Below are 17,733 nucleotides of genomic sequence, written 5' to 3'. Positions count from 1 at the left end.
ACTTGGAGAGAAAGAGCTTGAGGGATTCCCATTTCCAGTATTAAGAACTTCTCTGCGTTCGAAACACCATGACCGTCTGATGGCTGTGCTACGGAAAATGTCGCATTCAGGGGACGTGCTGAAAGTGAACAAAAAATGGGGAACCTATTCGTTGTTTACCTAAATGCGTGCTGCATCAAAGTCGTATACAAAGCCCAGGAGGCATCCTCACCTTTTTTGCTGCACAGTAGATCGTGCACACGCAGTATCTGCTATTACGTCTCTGCCAGCTGCTTCAAGCGGAACATCATAGATGGCTACTTTGTGTCCTAGGTCGCGGCTCAATCAGGATTCCCGTGCAACCAAACTTCTCATGGTGTTTCGTCGCAGCACAGAACTGGACAGATAATTGTGAAAAAACGTTTGTATGCGACACGGATATTTCTCCGTAACATTCGACGCTTTGCAGATGAAAAAGGTTACCTAGCGGGAGCACACGACGACACAAACGCAAAAAACGACAGTACAAAGCTTTTCGTCCTATTGCTTCTTGCTTTGTGTCCTCGTCTGCATGCTCTGGCAACCGTTGTATTATGCCTCACCAACTACCCTACCATGTCATTTCTGTGGACGTCTTTTCATGTTGGCGAATACATTTTGCTATTTATTTTTCTTCTCTATTCTGGGGAGTAAGCCCGCGGAATGGCTTCGCTAACATTACAATTTTCCATGAACTTTATTTTGTCTCGCCGTCTTAACTGCGACACCAGCAGCGCTATCGACCTATTTCACGGCGCTTACATAGGGTAATACATGAGGGTAGAAATACTTAGTGCGAAATTCACAGTTTTCTTGAGGTGAAAATATAATTTGTCCAACCTAACGCACGTCGTCAATGCAGAAAAATCCACACTGAGGATGCAGACAACTCCAAAATATGTTTACCGTGGTTCATGATTAACAAAGGTGAACACTCAAGATAAGCGGCACTCCCAACTTTACGTGTCTTTGGTATTGGCTTTATCGGATTTCATAAAAAACAAAGGCACGGATAAGAAATTATCTCGTGAAAAACTCGCTTCGAGCAATTCATTTCATTGGTAAGCGTAAGACAAAAATGGAGCTTCAATCAAGGACGGCAACGGTGGAATAACTTCCATACTACTTTGCATAGCACCCGACCACACCCAGAGCCAACGGGAGTCAGCTTGCCCAGATAATTTCAGCGTTGTGCCTGGGCGGCCCATCATGGGCGCTAAGTTTATTGTTTCTCTTTGCCAGGTTAGCTTTTTTTAAATGCCGAGCATTTCAGTAACTCACGATGTCACTCGCGTTGACGTCCGTAGTCCGCACCGCACCCCTCCCTACTATATAAAAAAATACTATCCGGCGCCCGTTTTCGATCCCTCTACCCTGCGGGCGGAACGCAATGTACATGGTGCTCTACCCACTGCGCCACAAAGCCGACACAAAATGGGATCTACGAACGCGCCTTATATCGTTGACTCATTCAAATTACTGCTGACGCGCGCTCTCTCGTCAGCAGTTGCCACAAGTGCAACAACATTAACGTTACGCAAACTACTTAACGTCGTGCGCCCCCGGAAATGCTCTGCATTTGATCATGCGCCTCGCAAGGGGGATGTTTCACTGCGTCTTCTCTCGGTCGCGGGACCCGTGGCGCCATCTGGCGGAGGCGCGGCACAACTCGTAGCACTTTCTTTGAAAAAGCGCCTCGAAAGCGAGGCAAATATGAAATAGGGATGACGCGCTTTCGAGCCAATCCGCCGACGCGGCTGCTTTGTGTACAGACTCGGCGGCCAGCGTCCCGGGATTTTGCAGTGTGGCCGGTGAACACCGGTCTTACTCCAAGCCTTGGTTAAAGAAAATACCGCTCAGTAAACCTAGAACGCGCAGTAAAAGCGCCTTTCTACTAGAGCGATACATTCACAAAAAGAACAAGACAGCCTACGGCTTCCAGTGGACGCAGCGTTACTTGTCGAAGCGCCACGTAGGCGTGATACAAATTAGTAGTAAAAGTTTGCATAGAACTTGAAAAACGAAAGACCATCGTTCGGGCCGTAATTACTATTTGTGCTACAAATGCTTTCGACGCCACTTCATGCGACTCTTATCAACGTTTTCCTAAAACACAAAACAACCTAGCACCTTCGTATGGGGTTACAATCTTGTGAACATTCCGGCAGATGTTTTGTGGAGATCTCCGCATAAACATAATAAATAAAAATAGTGTATTGATGCTTGCGGTTTTTAGCATACCTGCTCAGCTCCTCAACTAATCAAGCGGGCATGCATAGATAGGAACCGGCGGATGTGAAAGAAATAAGAACACCCTGCTTAAACAAAGTAGCCTCTAGGCCCAATTATATTGCAGCGCAGTAGGAGCAGCTCATGGAACATGCAATGCAACTGTACGCTCAGCATTGCCAAATGAGAAAATAAATAATCGGGGGCAAATTGTCACGATCATCGTAGGGTGGTGCGAGTAACTTTACGACGTTTCTGTCGTATCATTTCCGTCAGACAAGCCTTGATGGCGTATCACGGAGGCGATGTATTGCTTGGCTTGCGTAATTGGGGTTTGATCCCAGTATGTTCGGCGACAAGTTTCCATGGTGGTGAATAGTAAAATAGGCAGCGGAGCAATATGCTCCGCCTGTCTCGGCCAAAGTAGTTTCTTGCCAGTTAATTTAAATTTCAGTATTTGGCGTGAGAGATACCAATATCGGGTCAGCTATATGTACATGTGCTGAACTTCATGTGAGAGGCAGAACGCAAATGGGTTGATAGACCACGTCTAAACATTACACCGAACTAAAGATATCCAAACGTTGTTATATACAAAAATAATGCGGAGAATGGAGCGAATAAAATATTTTACAATAAAAAAACACCCTGATGAGGATGCAGAGCATGATGGGAGTTCCGTGTGGACCCATGGTGTTACCGTTATGTTGAGTACGCTGGTGTTTAGTAGCGCCAGAGGGAATTCCACGTCCGCGTCCACACCGGTGCCAAAGGCACGCAGGTACTGTTGTGTGACGGGGAGTAGGCTGTGGTTCTCCAGGCGCGAAACTTGTCCATCATGTTCTTGTCAATGTTGTCGTCTCTGCGGTAGAATCAGTAGTCTCCATCAGAGTTGGTGAGGTAAAGGTTGTTGACGTTGGTGCACCGGCTGAGAGCAACGTACACGCCCTCCTCTTCGCAGCTTTGTCTTCTTCTCCTTCTTCTTCTTCAGCGGTTCCCCTACGGGAAGATGACGACGGTGGTTGAACGCGAAGCTATGTCACGATGAATTAGCAACGTACACGCCCTCCTCTTCGCAGCTTTGTCTACTTCTTCTCTCTTATATTCAGCGGTTCCCCTACGGGAAGATGACGACGGTGGCTGAACACGCAGCTATCTCGTAATGGATTTTTTGGTTGGCCAATCCCTAGGGGCATCCGGCCACAATCTTCATCAGAGGCACTGCGGACGGGGCATGGACAAGCGACATCACCCCGACCAAGAGATGCTCCGCATCTAAAAAACGCTCCCCGCAAGAGAACTAGCAGTGCTGTATTTCTAACCCTGGGCGTTCCCTCCAGAACCCAAGATAATATCACTAGACTACTCAGGCGCAACCCCTGGTTTTTACTAGTGCCTGCTTAAACCCAAGGGACATCGGAGGAGGTTGAAAACATTATCAGAAAACTCAGAAAAATCACTTCTGGAGGCCTCCGGCCATATATAGTCCGCGATGGATACGTGTACTGGAAATTGTATTCGTGGCTCGTACGAAATCGTCACAGCACTTTCTTGTGAGCCGTCTCTAGCGTTTTTTTTTTGTTCCAAAGATAACCGCAGCAGATAGGATTTTAGCCTTTCAGCGTGCTCACGGGTAGGAACATTTACAGAAGTGATGACGTCAGCGCCAGCTACTTTTATCAGCAAAACCAATTCGAATGTGTTTTTTATTCTGCATCTTCTTGGCGATTTCCTATAACCTTTCGTATCACTCTATCTATGTATGTTTGACATCAGGGCGCCTGGTCCGTGGTGATACGAACCGCCAATGAGTCGTCTGCAGCATATCACAAAGTGAAAACTGCTTTGAAGCATGATCTGCGCCCTGAAAAATATTCCCCCATTTTGCAGCTTCTAGGGCCATTGAACATAGTAGAGCTCATGAAATCAACATAAATGAACAATAATGCTTATGCAATCATTAAGCCGCGTTCAGACTGTTCCTGCAACGGTCATAACAACGTTAAAGAACAAATTCACTTCCCGTCTCAGCCAACCGAGTTGCCTAACATGCCGTTTCTTTATGTCCAAAGATGACTATATGGCTTTGGCGTCGGTAGTCGTAAAATAGCCCTACAGTGGCGTTACGACGCTCCGCTGACATTGTTTGATTCAACATGTACTTACGTAGCATACACATATTTTTTTTACAAATTCAAATTGTTTATTATCAAGGAGTACATACAGCGGTAATGTTGGCCTGAATTGTGCAATACCAAATAACATCGCAAGCTTGGGAACATGCTGCAGCGAACCGAAACCACAACTTTTTCGTACAACACTACAAATATATAGCACACGAACTTTATTCTGCTTTACAGTAAATATGGTTCTTCACAAAGGAACTAAAGTGTTTCACAAAAATAGTTGCGCTGCTGAGCACGAGGTCGCGGGTTCGATTCCCGGCCGCGGCGGCCGCTTTTCTGATGGAGGCGAAAAGCAAAAACGCCCGTGTGTACGAGATTTCGGCGCACGATAAAGATCCCCAGGTGGTCAAAATTAATCCCGAGCCCTCCACTACGGCGCGCCTCATCGCCTGCGTTGCGTCGGCGCGTTAAACCCCCCAATCAGATCAGATCAGTTTCACAAAAATAACATGCCGACAAATGCAAGTGCTTGTCTATGAAGGTTAGAATCTTGCACGTACTCTAATAATATCGCAAAACGACTTGTAATCTTTACACCTCACTGCTCTGGTTGTTGTAGCCGCTGCAAACGTCGCATGGTAGTTTTATCCGGCAGATCCGGCTAGGTGAATGTCGCGAGTACTGCTTGATTTGAGTTCCATCAGGACAGCGTATCAGCATTAGTGAATCGTTCTGAAAGTGCCGTGCGCTTGACAAGGCCAACCAAACAACCCTAATATGTCAATTTTACATACTTGCGTTGAAGATGAGGGGTCCGAAAGAGATTGCAAGTGCAGTGTGATTTTAAATGTTCTTGAAAAAGACAAAAAAAAAGTTTCTACACAAAAACATGAATATTTTTAAAAAGTTGTTTTATAACTTATAATTTTGTTTGTTTAAGAAACATACAGAAACTCCCCTTTTAAGCTTTAATTCTTTTTAACTAAAATCCTTGCATAATTTTTAAATATTGCGTATGCAAAAAAACAAACGGAAAATAAAATAATTAATGCTTATGCTCTAATCTTTATGTAGGATGCAACCCCTAATTTTATCAAATTGAATGAAATAACACTCACATACGAGAGGATAGCCTTTGCACAGGTTTCGCTAAGTTGACTTCCGGTTTCATTCCCACCGACTTGGAAATCGGTAAATCTGCGCCCATCAGCGTAGTGTCGGGTCATTGCTCTCTTGGCAGAATCTCTTGTGTAGACATTGATGTCTTGTCAACGTCGGAGGTGCACATGAAGAGGTTCTTCAATGAAGTAGTCCTAAACTGCGATTGTTCCACATGTTGATGCGCACCGAGTCAAGCGCAAACAGATACGTAGGGGTAGTACCTTCGCAGTTTGAAGCACTCCTAGTGATGATCGCTGGAGTTTACAAAGTATTGGTGCTCTGTACCGTAAATAGCCAATAAAGAGCGCCTGGTAAAGGTGTAACAGCCACGAAACCGATGAACCCCATGATTTCTCTGCCACATGTTGAAGGACGTGGGTAAAACTTTAATCCTTCATAGTGCAGAGGCATGTTTTGATTGCGAGAGATCTCGATCAATCGTCGCGCCGAAAAATTTGTGGTGTGTGATCCACGGGATAACAGCACCTAGCTTCGATGTTTACCGGGTAGCATATCAAGGGTTTTAAGGCAAATGGTATTCTGGAACTCTCGTCCGTTGACCTTTCAAGTCCGTGGCAGCGTACGTACATCAAAGTGTCCAGTACAGTAAAAGCTGGTTAATTCGACACCCGTGAATTCGGAGATTCGGATAATTCGAATGGCTGTAGAGGTCCCGGCCAAAGCGTATGTTGGTCTAAGGGACCAAACCTTCGTTAATTCGTCAGAATTCAGCCCCGCACCGCTTAATTCGGGCAAATTCCTATAGCTGCCGCTAAACAAAAGTGTGGTAATTTAGCAGCGCTGGCGTCACTGGAGTAAAACGGAAAGCTTATAGGCATCGCCATCGTCATCAACTAGTGGGGGCGATCGCAGCGTCCCCGAACCTCGGTATCTTTTTTTTTTTGCTCCACTGCCTTTGCATGCCACCAGCATCGTGCGCTACAGTGATGGCAACACCGGCAAAGCGGCAGAAGTACGGAGCCAAGTACTTGAGGACTAAAGTGGAAATTTTGCAAGCTCTGAAGAACGGCGAATCGCGACAGCACGCTTTGACGAAGTACAACGTGAAACGGAGAATGTTGGGAACGTACGTTAAAAATGAACAGATTCTTCAGGCCTTCGAAAGCGAAAAGTTTCATGCATCAAGAAAGCAGTTGCGAACCGCAGCTCATCCCCAGCTGGAAGAAGCTTTGCTGCGGTGGATTACTGACTATCGCAACGCGAATCTGCCTGTGAGTGGACCTCTCATCATGGGACAAGGTGAGAAGTACGCTGCAATGATGAACATTGAATCGTTCTGAGTGTCATAAGGTTGGTTCGCGAGGTTTCGGGAGAGACACGAAGTGGTCTTGAGAAGTGTGTGCGACGAAAAGGCACGCGTTGACGAAATCATGACCGCCGAGTGGAGAAAGTTGACGCTGCTTGGCACATCGTCGCATAAGAACCGCGTGACGTGTTCAATGCAGACGAAACTGCTGTTTTTCTGAGCTCTTCCCGACAAAACTGTGACATTCAAAGGGGACCCGTGCGTTGGTGGGAACAAGTGCAAGCAAAAGATAACAGTGCTTCATGTCGCCAATGTGACTGGCCCGGAGCGTTTGCCAGCTGTTGTCATCGGGAAGGCGCATGAGCCACGTTGTTTTAAAAACATCAAAAGACTTCCTGTCGAGTACACAGCGAACAGGAAGGCTTGGATGACCTCGGACATTTTTCGAGGCTGACTGCAGCAGTTATACCGGCACTTCTTGTCTAAGAACCGCAAGATAATTATGGTTGTTGACAACTGCAGTGCCCATAACTGTACAGTGAAACTGAAGCGCGTCAAAGTAGCTTTTTGCCGTCCAACACTACATCTGCCCTTCAGCCGATGGACCAGGGTTTCAATCACTACGTGAAGTCAAGGTACCGCAAGCACCTGCTAGAGCGAATGATATTATTCTCAGAAGTTGGAAAGTTGTATCAAGTGGACTTAGTCGGCGCAGTGCACATCATTGCCCACGTGTGGGAAAATACACCTTCGCAAGTCATCGCCAACTTTTTTTGGCACACGGTTCTGGGAGGCGCGATCATGCGGCTGTAGCCGGCGTTGGGGACGAGGAGGTGTCCGCCGAGTCAACCGGCGATGACTGCCCGACCTTTCATGCTGTCCTTCCCACAGATGTGACCCTTCAGGACCACATCGCGATTGATGATTGTGTCGCCACGACTGGTCTCTTGACCAATGAAGAAATTATTAATTATGTCACGGGCACCCAGGAAGACCACGATTCTGACGAAGAGTCATCCGAGGAGGTGCAGCGGTGACCTCATTGCACCTCACGAGAAGTCTCGGAGGCGCTTTTGATATTGAAGGACGTTTGCCTGGGCAGTTTCGATAGTTTGCTTGCTGTTGGCCACTTGGAAGTGTTAAGAAAAATTGTAATATCAGCCGGAATCTGCGCGAAAAAGCAGACGACTATTACAAAATTATCCAAAAAAGGTATGGTATGCTTCTCCAACGTGATTTTAATGTTGTTTTTTTCTGTTCATTCATTATTTCGGCATTCGGATAATTCGGACATTTTTCCCGGTCCCGTGAAATGCGAATTAACGAGCTTTCACTGTACTGCTTTCGTAAGTCGCGCATGCACGTGAAGTCGCGTACACCTGTTGTCCAAAAGCATACATCATCAACATAACCCGATATTGACACTGTTTTGGGAAGAACTGTAGTGATACATCCCAGAGCCAGGGTAAATATCAGAGGACTGAGTACTCCTCCTTGTGCAACGCCATGAGTGACGGTGTGATGGAATGTCTCAGCCACAATTGTGGACATAAAAACGATCCGTCCGCGGAGAGAGCTGGCTATCCACTGATGCAACCGTGCCCCAATAGCCATGGGCTCGTGAGATACAATATCAAATACTCTCTTAATGTCTATAGGCACACGAAATCTGTCAGACAACAGCCATGTTTTTTATTCTCGACAAGGTCAATACCACTGTGTATCGATGAACGTCCTCTGCAGAAACCTGTGATGGTGTCTGGGTTCAAGCCATGCTTTTCCATAACCCATTCCAGATGAGCGAGGATGATACTCTCCATCACTTTGCTTACACAGCTCGAGAATTTTCCTGGCCCGTAGGAAGAAATATCTCATAAAGACTTACCATTCTTCAGTACAGCCACTAAGCGTTTTCTTTTCCAGTGGCTTGCGACAGACCCAGAACACCAGTAGAAGTTGTTGAGGGACAAATAAGCTTTTTTCAACAGCCTGCCGAGATGTCTGAGGGCAGAGGAAGTAATTTGATAACGCGCAGGACCTGTAGAACGAGTTGAAGCAGGCAGCGCTGCAATGAGATCGGGCAGCGTAAAGGCACGTCCAGGCGGCTATAAGGTTATCTAGCCTTAAGGCCGTCGACATGCTTTTCATGCATGCTAATTCTTTCTGATCCTTCAAATAATTTTTATTTTTACTTTTACCCTTTGTATTTATTCATGGTTTGTTCACCCATTTTTTCTTTCTTTCCCGTTGTCACCTCAGCAGCTTCCCCACCATCGTATGTAGCAAACCCTGTCATTAGTGATGATAACTTCTTCTGCATACATTAAAGCATTCCCTCCGTCCCTTCGTTTCACCTCCGGCTTCAAACACACTGTATGGGTCTTCCGAATTGCCTTTAGCAGTTCATTTTAGGGATGCTATTATTCTTCTTTACATGAGCGGTAGAAGAAAAACATATACCACCACCATTTTTCCAATTGTTCGGGGCATTTGGAAGGTATAGAAAGCGTCAATGTACTTTTACTGTGAATACAACAACGAACACTTAGGTGCTGTTGTCGGCGACGGGAAGACGACGTCGAGACACACAATTATACCAGGTTACCTCAAGCAAACGCAGCGGCACCGACTCGTTCTCATAAGGTGAATTTCTCTCCCTGCAGGTAATCATGAAAGTAGACAAAAAACTGAAACTTAGCTTTACCAACAGTTCGTCACTAAATTCTTATTGCCTGCTCGTTTAAAAAAATCACAGCACATCAAATGCAGCGACCCCAGTGACACTACAGATAGCATGTAGCAGCAGATATTGTACTTGAACGCGTTGTCATAATGAACATTTCAGCTCGCGACTCCACAAATGTAGAACTTTTTTTTCTTACGTTAAAAAAATAGTTGATACCTTTAGACTTCAATAACAACTATTTTTTGCGCTTTTCCTTTTATATACTTTAATGCGTGTTTTATGTCTTTAGAATGCTCTCTAAAAAGGCGAATTTAGTTGAATACCAAAAAGTACAGGATACAAATTGCGTCCCAAATATGCTTTATCACGATACTACAGCACTGAAACCACGGGTCGTATACGAAGGTCACCTCCCTGAGTATGTCTGGTCATTTCCCGTTACGCTTTCTGCAACATCCGTGTACTTGTTCGCACATCGGCATGTATTAGGGATTTGAAATCATGGAGAAAAAGTTGGGAACCATGCCACTTCTAGAACTCATGTGTAAGGTTTTTTTTAAACCCGTTGTTGTCCTTAATCATAAGCATTGCCATTTCTAGCTAGTTTGAAGCTGTTTTTATTCTAACGTAGCCCAAGTCTACGCAGGTTTGCCCAAGGAACAAATTTTATTGGAGCGAACTTGTTCTCTGCTAAAACTTAAATAAAAAAATGTTCGCCTTGCAATTCTTGAAAATGGATTCCAGCAAATGTGTTGTGAACCCCTAAATGTTAATAAATGAGGGTATGAAACGTTGCTGAAAGTCTCGGCAGGCTTGTCGGGAGGGCTCGTCTAGTGTCACTGGATAAGGGTACCGAATAGTTGCACTGTTTCCTTTTATCGTTCCATGCCGCCGCAATGATCATTGGTCAGTTCCAATTACGTGGCGTTTGTTCACGCTCTAAAAGTTCATGGGGACATACATTATGTTGTTTATCGGCTTTTGTCGGCCAGCGCTGGTAGACTTAGCTTGTGCTCCCTGCTCTGCGGCTGCGAGCGACTGACGTTATTCCGAATGCCAATCAAAAATTACTCGGGTAACATTCTTTCATCAGCTGGTGAGTGTCTAGAGGTGCAGTTGTGCTGGAACTTCGGTAGTGTTAATAAACGACCTGGTCGAAAGTAACGGCGAGGCCGTAGATGCGGCTATCTCACAACACTAATCACAACACTAACCATTTTCTCACTGAAATTGTTTTTGCCAACGGCGATGAAACCGTTGTGGTAGAGGTATACACTTTGGTATTAAAGAATACAAGCGGTGTAGAGGCCGTCAATGAAGTCACGTGCGCTGACTGCGGTCGGCGAAAAGAATGCAGTGGTGTTTGCGTAGCGAGCATTTATACCTGGGTGTTAAGCAATCGTGAACAATCGGTTGAAAATGTAAGAAGGTGGGCGATCGAAAACCAACATTCTTTCTACTGATAACAGCCGATACACCCATACTAAAAAATAGGTGCCCTTCCACTCCATAAAGGAGGATGACCTGCAAAGCTGGACGCAGTTCATGGAGTGAACGGAGCAAAACACGTTTGTTGTATTTGCGATGCAGCATACTTTCTAACCAATTAGCTGAATGAACTCTGAAAGATCCAACCGTTGTGCTTGGACACAAATATTGAACTCCGGTGTCTCAGCCATGTCGTAAGCATCGTACTGTTCGTGCAACACACAAACCCAATCCGCTTTACCACTAAGTATTCCGGGCAGGTACCATTGGGCCGTTTAACGTCCATGTTTAAACCTCGCAGAATTACAACGGAATGTCATCGATCAGAGCGGGAATGCAACCTATTGCTGCGCGTGTACACCCTTCTTCTCCCTCCCACTACTCTCCACACCAAACCTGCGCACTCATAAGCCGCAACCGTTCATGTGTGTGGGCTTAGAAGAGACAGACGCGGCGGAAAGTGTCTATAGAAAGCTTTCCGAAGAACTGATATTGGCTCACACCGGCATTCTGAACGGGAAAGTTGCTGTTCACTGGGGAGGGACTCGCCTCTATTCGAGGAGCTGAACTTGAGGTGGTAACGGCGGCCCTAGCACCTTTTGGTTGTTTTTGCTCCCATTCGCACTTCTGTTCGTGCCAACACTTCAATTCTTGCTGTTCTTCCTCGAAACGAGCGGCATGCATTTGTCCCATAACGATTTAAAACCTGGAAGCCCTTGAGCGCTATTCTCGCGTACAAACCTGTGGCTGTACGTTTCCCTTCGCCCTTGTAGGCATCTTACTGTCTGTGTGAGAGGTTTGTGTAACACATCAACCCACTCTCAAACACCGCGATTAAGGATCCCAACCGACTAAGCGCATTTAGCCATTCAATTTTGACCACTAAATCTCCCACTAGCTAAACGGGCATTTCATCGGTACTGGGATGAAGCCTAGCTGTGCGTGCCTCCTTTTTTGCACGCGCAAATCACGCCCGCATATACCGGCAACCGGTGATAGATAGGCGTGAAAGACACCGACGAAAATGTCCCTCGGAAGGCCTTCCAAGCTGAAAAAGGAATATTAGCTCACGCCGGTGTTCCAACTGGGCACGTTTCCCTTCAACCGGAAGGGATTCGCACCTACTTCGCCAAGTCGAATTTCAGCAGAAACGGGGACGGTGAATTTCGGTCGTTTTAGGGGGCAGCCCTTTGGTAGCCTTTTCCTGGCCCTCGCAAGAGCGGCGTCTGTTTATGTCAGCGTAACCTTGTGAACGAAGGCAGCCGCGACGAAAGAAAAACACCCGAGAGGAGTGTCTATCGAAGGGTGAAATGGAGTACCACAAGTGCGGCGAGGGCGCCAACTTTCTAAGTGCCTGTCCCTACACATGTCTCATGCGCCACCACCAAAGAGTGCCCTTTGGTTCTATTTTCCGCAGTTCCATCCTACGGTATCCCATACCACGTGGAATTTGCGCGGGAGGTTCACACACCATTTGCAACTACATGCTCACTGCACCCTCTTACGGTTCTTATCCGAACCACGTGACATTTGCGCTGGAGGTTCAAACGCGATTTGCAACTACATGCTCGCTGCTCCCTCCTACGGTTCTTATCCGAACCACGTGAAATTTGCGCTGGAGGTTCAAACGCGATTTGCAACTACATGCTCGCTGCTCCCTCCTACGGTTCTTATCCGAACCACGTGAAATTTGCGCTGGAGGTTCAAACGCGATTTGCAACTACATGCTCGCTACAGGAGAATAGAGAGAGCGCTGCAACTACAGGAGAATTGAAGAGAGCGCGGTTGGTTTTTTTTCCGCGTCTTTCACGGCGATTTGCGCGCTTACCGCTCCACGTGCACGTGTAATATTGGGCTTGGGTGTTCCTAGAAGTCCAATCTAAACGTCGCGCAGGTTTACTTGCACTGCACGAAGAGTGTTGCAGGGTCCCTTTAAGCACTGGAGAAGAGGAGAAGAACGAAATAAACAAATGCAAGCCGAGGCAGCACAAAAGAGCAAAAAATGAACAAAGCAAATGCAATTCTAAGAGGCAGTTAGTCACGAAAGCTTGCCACGAATGAACAGACGCTTAAGGAGAATTTTTTAAAAATTAGAAATTACGTACCCTATTTACGTCATTTACACACAAAATCAGACATATTTTAGTGATTTTTGGCAAGATGGAGCTGAAGTAGCCAAATCAGTTCTTGCCTTGAAGAAGCAGATTGAAGTGAATAAGAGAGAAAAACAGTCACGGGTGCTGAAGGCGTGTTACCTGCATGCAGCATCCTTCGTTTGCCCATTTTGTCGTTTTACCTGGATGTTTTATGCCTCTCTTTTTTTCGCACGTGGTGCTTTCTTTGTACTGGCCATTTCCACGCCATGTTTTTTTTTCTCCCGAATTTTTTATCCTTAATTTTATGCCAGTCTTTTCCTGTCCTTGCAGGTTTCCTGTTCCCATTTCTACATGTAGCACAGCCAGCAGGGCAGTTCTTCTTTCCTTGGTTAACCTCCCTAGCTTTCTTCTACAGTTTCTTCCTTTCTTTGAAGTCGCACATTAGGTCATCTTAGCCTTGCTCTTACCATCACAAACTTCCCTAGAGGTCTGGTGGTATTACTGATGGTGAAATAAAATTTGTTGGATAAGAATTGCTTGTACATATCACCCTCTTGCTTTTTCTGTGTTTATTTTTGCTTATGATACACGGGCTAATGGCATTGCGATGGCCCATTATTTTTGATGAAAATAAGAATGCTGATGACCACAATCTGAATGAGCACTAGCCAGAACGTTCATAATCAGCTACAGCATTACTGGAACCCAGCTTCGGTAATGCAACTTCATCATCATGCTTGTTGCTGTGAGCACGCTGGAATACAAGTGTGGAAATTCCACATGGTCTGGTGTGACACCTTTGCGGCCACCGGTTTAATGTTGGCATGAATGAGAAGGCTGTACTACACATATCGAATTCCTTCCTTCTATCACGTATCGCCTTTGCATATCGCATTCCTTCCTTTTATATTGTGTATACAGCTGAAGAATGTCTCCAGGTGGCACTGGCTGAACCGATACGTGCAGATGTAACTGTCGCTAATATTAAAGTTGAGAGTTCAATTTTTTGTCCGCTTTCTTAATGACTGTCTTATGCGATACACACTAAGTGCCTGAATACTCTATATTAGCGATTGATAGTCTCATGCTAGGCAGTCTGATTCACCTGCAATAGTTATGTTTGACAGCTGTTTCAAAATTAACCACTATGATTGAACTAATGAGGGGAAATAACAGTTTTGAGGTAGACTCAAATTATTTACTTTTCAAGCGAGACGTATATCCTTCATCAACGTCACCTTGCACAAAATACATAACGGTCCATCGCGACCCAAGAAAGCATATATCTGTGTTACCGCAACATGCTTCCTAGACGGTTTCTGTAGACAGTTTTTTGCGGCCAAACCGGCAGGCATTTCAGGCAAAAGCTCCTGCAGGCGGGGTGGTCCTGATAATTTGGCGTGAATAGAAGTGGCCGTTTCCGTTCATTTGCGAAGGCACCCAGGGAAGGACAGAATAATTTTTCTTAACCCCCTACCACACGGGTGCCCAGCTCACAGAATGAAGTCTACTCCACCCCTTTCTCGTCTGTGCAGGTATATACATGGGCCATATGAGACTAGAGGTGCAAGTAGACATAATAAAAGAACGTCGCTGATCCACCGAGTTTATGAAATGTGCCACGCAAAGCGTCAAATATATTCTCGATAATTTCAGATTGCGTGTTTCAGCGATCGAAGGAGCATGCACCAATCGCACACACGCATACAGGATATTTCTGCACCTACATTCGGTATTACCTTTCGGCTTCGCCTTGTCCTCCTCTAAAAAACCACCTTATTGTACAATTAAAGTTACCATTATTATTATTAGTTGGCGGTTGTTTTATCTCTCACTCAAGTAAAATACCGTTAAGTGAAAGTATAACAGCACTCGTAAACAAGAGCCTAGTTATACGCTAGCCATGGTAAAATGTTTCGTACATTTGGTTGTTTTTAATTTACGAATCATATACGTCAAAAGGAGCCGATCTGCCCAGCAATGTCTAGCGTAACATGATATGACCGGCTGACGGCGAGTTCAAATCGGCAGCAGCCACTACGGACATGTAGAGAAGGTGTCCTTAAAGATAGGCGGCGGCGGCGGCTTTATTCCGTATCGTCGGCAGTCTTCGCAAGCTTGTCTTCGCAAACAACGAAGTGACACAGCAGAAACTAAGGCGTGTTAGAGTGAACCTTCATAAGTTACCCCCACATGAGTGACGCTCCTCACAAAATACCGAAACTGACTTTGGCGCCTCAGCCCGGCGTCCTCGAATGCACTTTATAAGCGACCCCAAACCATCCACCGCCGGCGGCGTTGGCGTCCGCAGTGCCCCTCTATATTTGAAAAAGAAACAGCATCCGGCGCCAGGTTTCGATCCGAGAACTTTGCGGCCGCAGCGCGACGCGCTACCGACCAAGCCACGGACGCGACGGTGATATCAGTGTTAGACGCGCCTTATATCTTTAACGCATTCAAACTACGTCGTCAGCGGCGTGCGTTGGCGACTCAGCGGCGTTATAGCGGCTTGATAACTGCGTGGTGTACACGTGATACTACAAACCCGATGGAAGAGATGGAAGAGAAGGCGGTGAGGCGGTGGGCTGCGGGGGCCGAGCGCAAGCGCCGCAAGCGGGCCGACAACCGTGCATTCGCACTTTCACATTCTCCCCCTCGGGGAAATGCGGGGGAATTTTTTGCCTAATATTTCATTTATTTTTGCTCGTCAAGCATGAATACTTCGAGAAAACTAATAAAAAGCATACAAACTCGGACAAAACTCAGTTATTGCCATAAAAGTTGCCTAATTTTAGCTTAGAGCCTTAAATTTGTGCCTCCTTTTCAAGAAAAATTATTAGCCATATCTTCAACTACTGATCTGGCAACTACAGCGTGGTATCATGGCGGCATTCGTGTTTAGACACAATTTTGAGACAGCTTTACCCGCCTTGTGGCAGCCGTATTCCAACCTGGACAGAAGTCGCGGACACGTCTTGTTTTGGGTACCTGTCATGAGGGCACTATAGCATTATCTTATGTCGTGTCGGTGTTGCACGCTGCACAGAGCCGAAAACAAGCTTGCTGAGCCACCCAACAACCTATTTTTACGTATTTTAAACCACATACTAGTGCGCAGTGACCTGGTAACAGCGGTGCCCTAAAAAAACAGATAAAAATCCAATCATATCCCGAATACAGCGAGCATTAAACAGAATACAAGACGAACGATGGAAAATCCATAACCACTAATATAACATGTGTTCGCAGAAAAAGTTCACAACAAACTTAATGCGTGCATGAGCCACACAGTTCGCTTTAGACGTACTACTACTCCCCTTAAATTATGTTAATGCTTTACAAGGTGAATTCACGGCAGAGGAAAGGTGTTCGAAAAAAAAACACAATTTCAAATAAGTTCTATTTTATTGTAGTCTCAAGAATGGGGAGAAGCAGATTGACCTGTTCAATCCTTACTCGTTTGCAAAACAATAATTTGTTTGTTGAATATTTACAGCGCACAAAAAGGCGAACACAGAACTGTTTTTTTGGATTTTCAAAGTGTTTGCAAAGTTTGCCTGGCCTTTAAAAATAACTAAGGAAAGTTATTGACGCCCCTTCTATATTTAACAGCCAAGCGTTAGTAAAATGCACATTGTCACCCATGACTATAAGTAACCGGCAATACGAAAGAAAACCTTAAAAATATCTCGCCATTGCACATATCAGTTTTATTCACACCAGTTAGAAAATCCTGAGAACTGCGCCCATCAGAGTAATGCCTGCCAAAGTGATGGGCTGCGCGAACCACCAGTAAAATCTGTACTGGCTTAAGGACTATTGAATTGTGACTAGACAGCGGAATGTAAGCAGAGGGGACTTGCTGGCGGTGGTTATCCCAGAAGTTATCACGCCTCATTCGAGAGTTTTATCATCATTTGTCCGTTGTAGATAAATGCGCAGTTCTTGAAGTCGTAATAAATTTCCCGACTGCAATTAATCAACGAATGAAAGATTTATTTTATGATCTCGATTTGTTGCCGGTACAGGTACCTTCGGCACGCGAAATACCTATGGATCTGTTGTGGCTTCCATGGCGGCGCCGTAGTACTGAGTGACATGCGTTGAGTAAATGTGTGCGGCTTGTCGGCGGTGTTATAGGCGATCGGCAATTCGTAATGACGGCGTTCCAGGTGGTACTTGGTGAAGGCGATGAGGGCTATTTCGTCTTTCCGTTGCGAAAGTCCCACAATGGTTCCTTCTTCTTGTAACAGGTGAGGATGGCCCACAATCCCTAGTATTTCGAGCATTGTGGGAGTGGTCTTAATTGGTAAAAGGCAATTCGGTCTGGTGTTAGGAGGTTACCCGTTTGTGTGTTGTTCTATTCTGCTGTGTATGTGTGTGTGTGTGTGTGTGTGTGTGTGTGTGTGTGTGTGTGTGTGTGTGCGCGCATGTGCGTGCGTGCCCGTGCGCGCGAGTGTGTTTGTACGTGTGGGTGTGCGTGCGTGTGCGCGTGCATGCGTGCGTGTGTGTGTGTGTGTGTGTGTGCGCGTGTTTGCGTCTGTGTGTGTGTATGTTTCACTCGAAGGGCATTTTGGGCCAATGAATTAATGACCGCAGGGCATTTCCACGAAGCGCACCGGTATTCCGTCTGAGCGCAGTTTCTTACTTTTGACAACATTG

General features: G+C 45.8%; 1 long non-coding RNA gene across 1 annotated transcript in view; it reads right to left on the bottom strand.

Annotated features, from left to right (window-relative positions):
• Positions 1 to 248: 248 nt before the first annotated feature.
• LOC144149915 (uncharacterized) overlaps positions 249 to 17,733 on the bottom strand; it is a 96,266-nt gene continuing 78,781 nt past the window's right edge. The window contains exon 2 of the long non-coding RNA XR_013318387.1: positions 249 to 376. This is a non-coding gene — a long non-coding RNA (uncharacterized LOC144149915). The remainder of the gene's footprint in view (positions 377 to 17,733) is intronic.

This window comes from Haemaphysalis longicornis, unplaced genomic scaffold (assembly GCF_048455015.1).
Source record: "Haemaphysalis longicornis isolate Haplotype H1 unplaced genomic scaffold, Haemaphysalis longicornis Haplotype H1 scaffold_8, whole genome shotgun sequence".
Lineage (NCBI taxonomy): Eukaryota > Metazoa > Arthropoda > Arachnida > Ixodida > Ixodidae > Haemaphysalis > Haemaphysalis longicornis.
The sequence above is the reverse complement of the archived record's forward strand: the minus strand, read 5'-3'. Positions and strand labels throughout refer to the sequence as shown.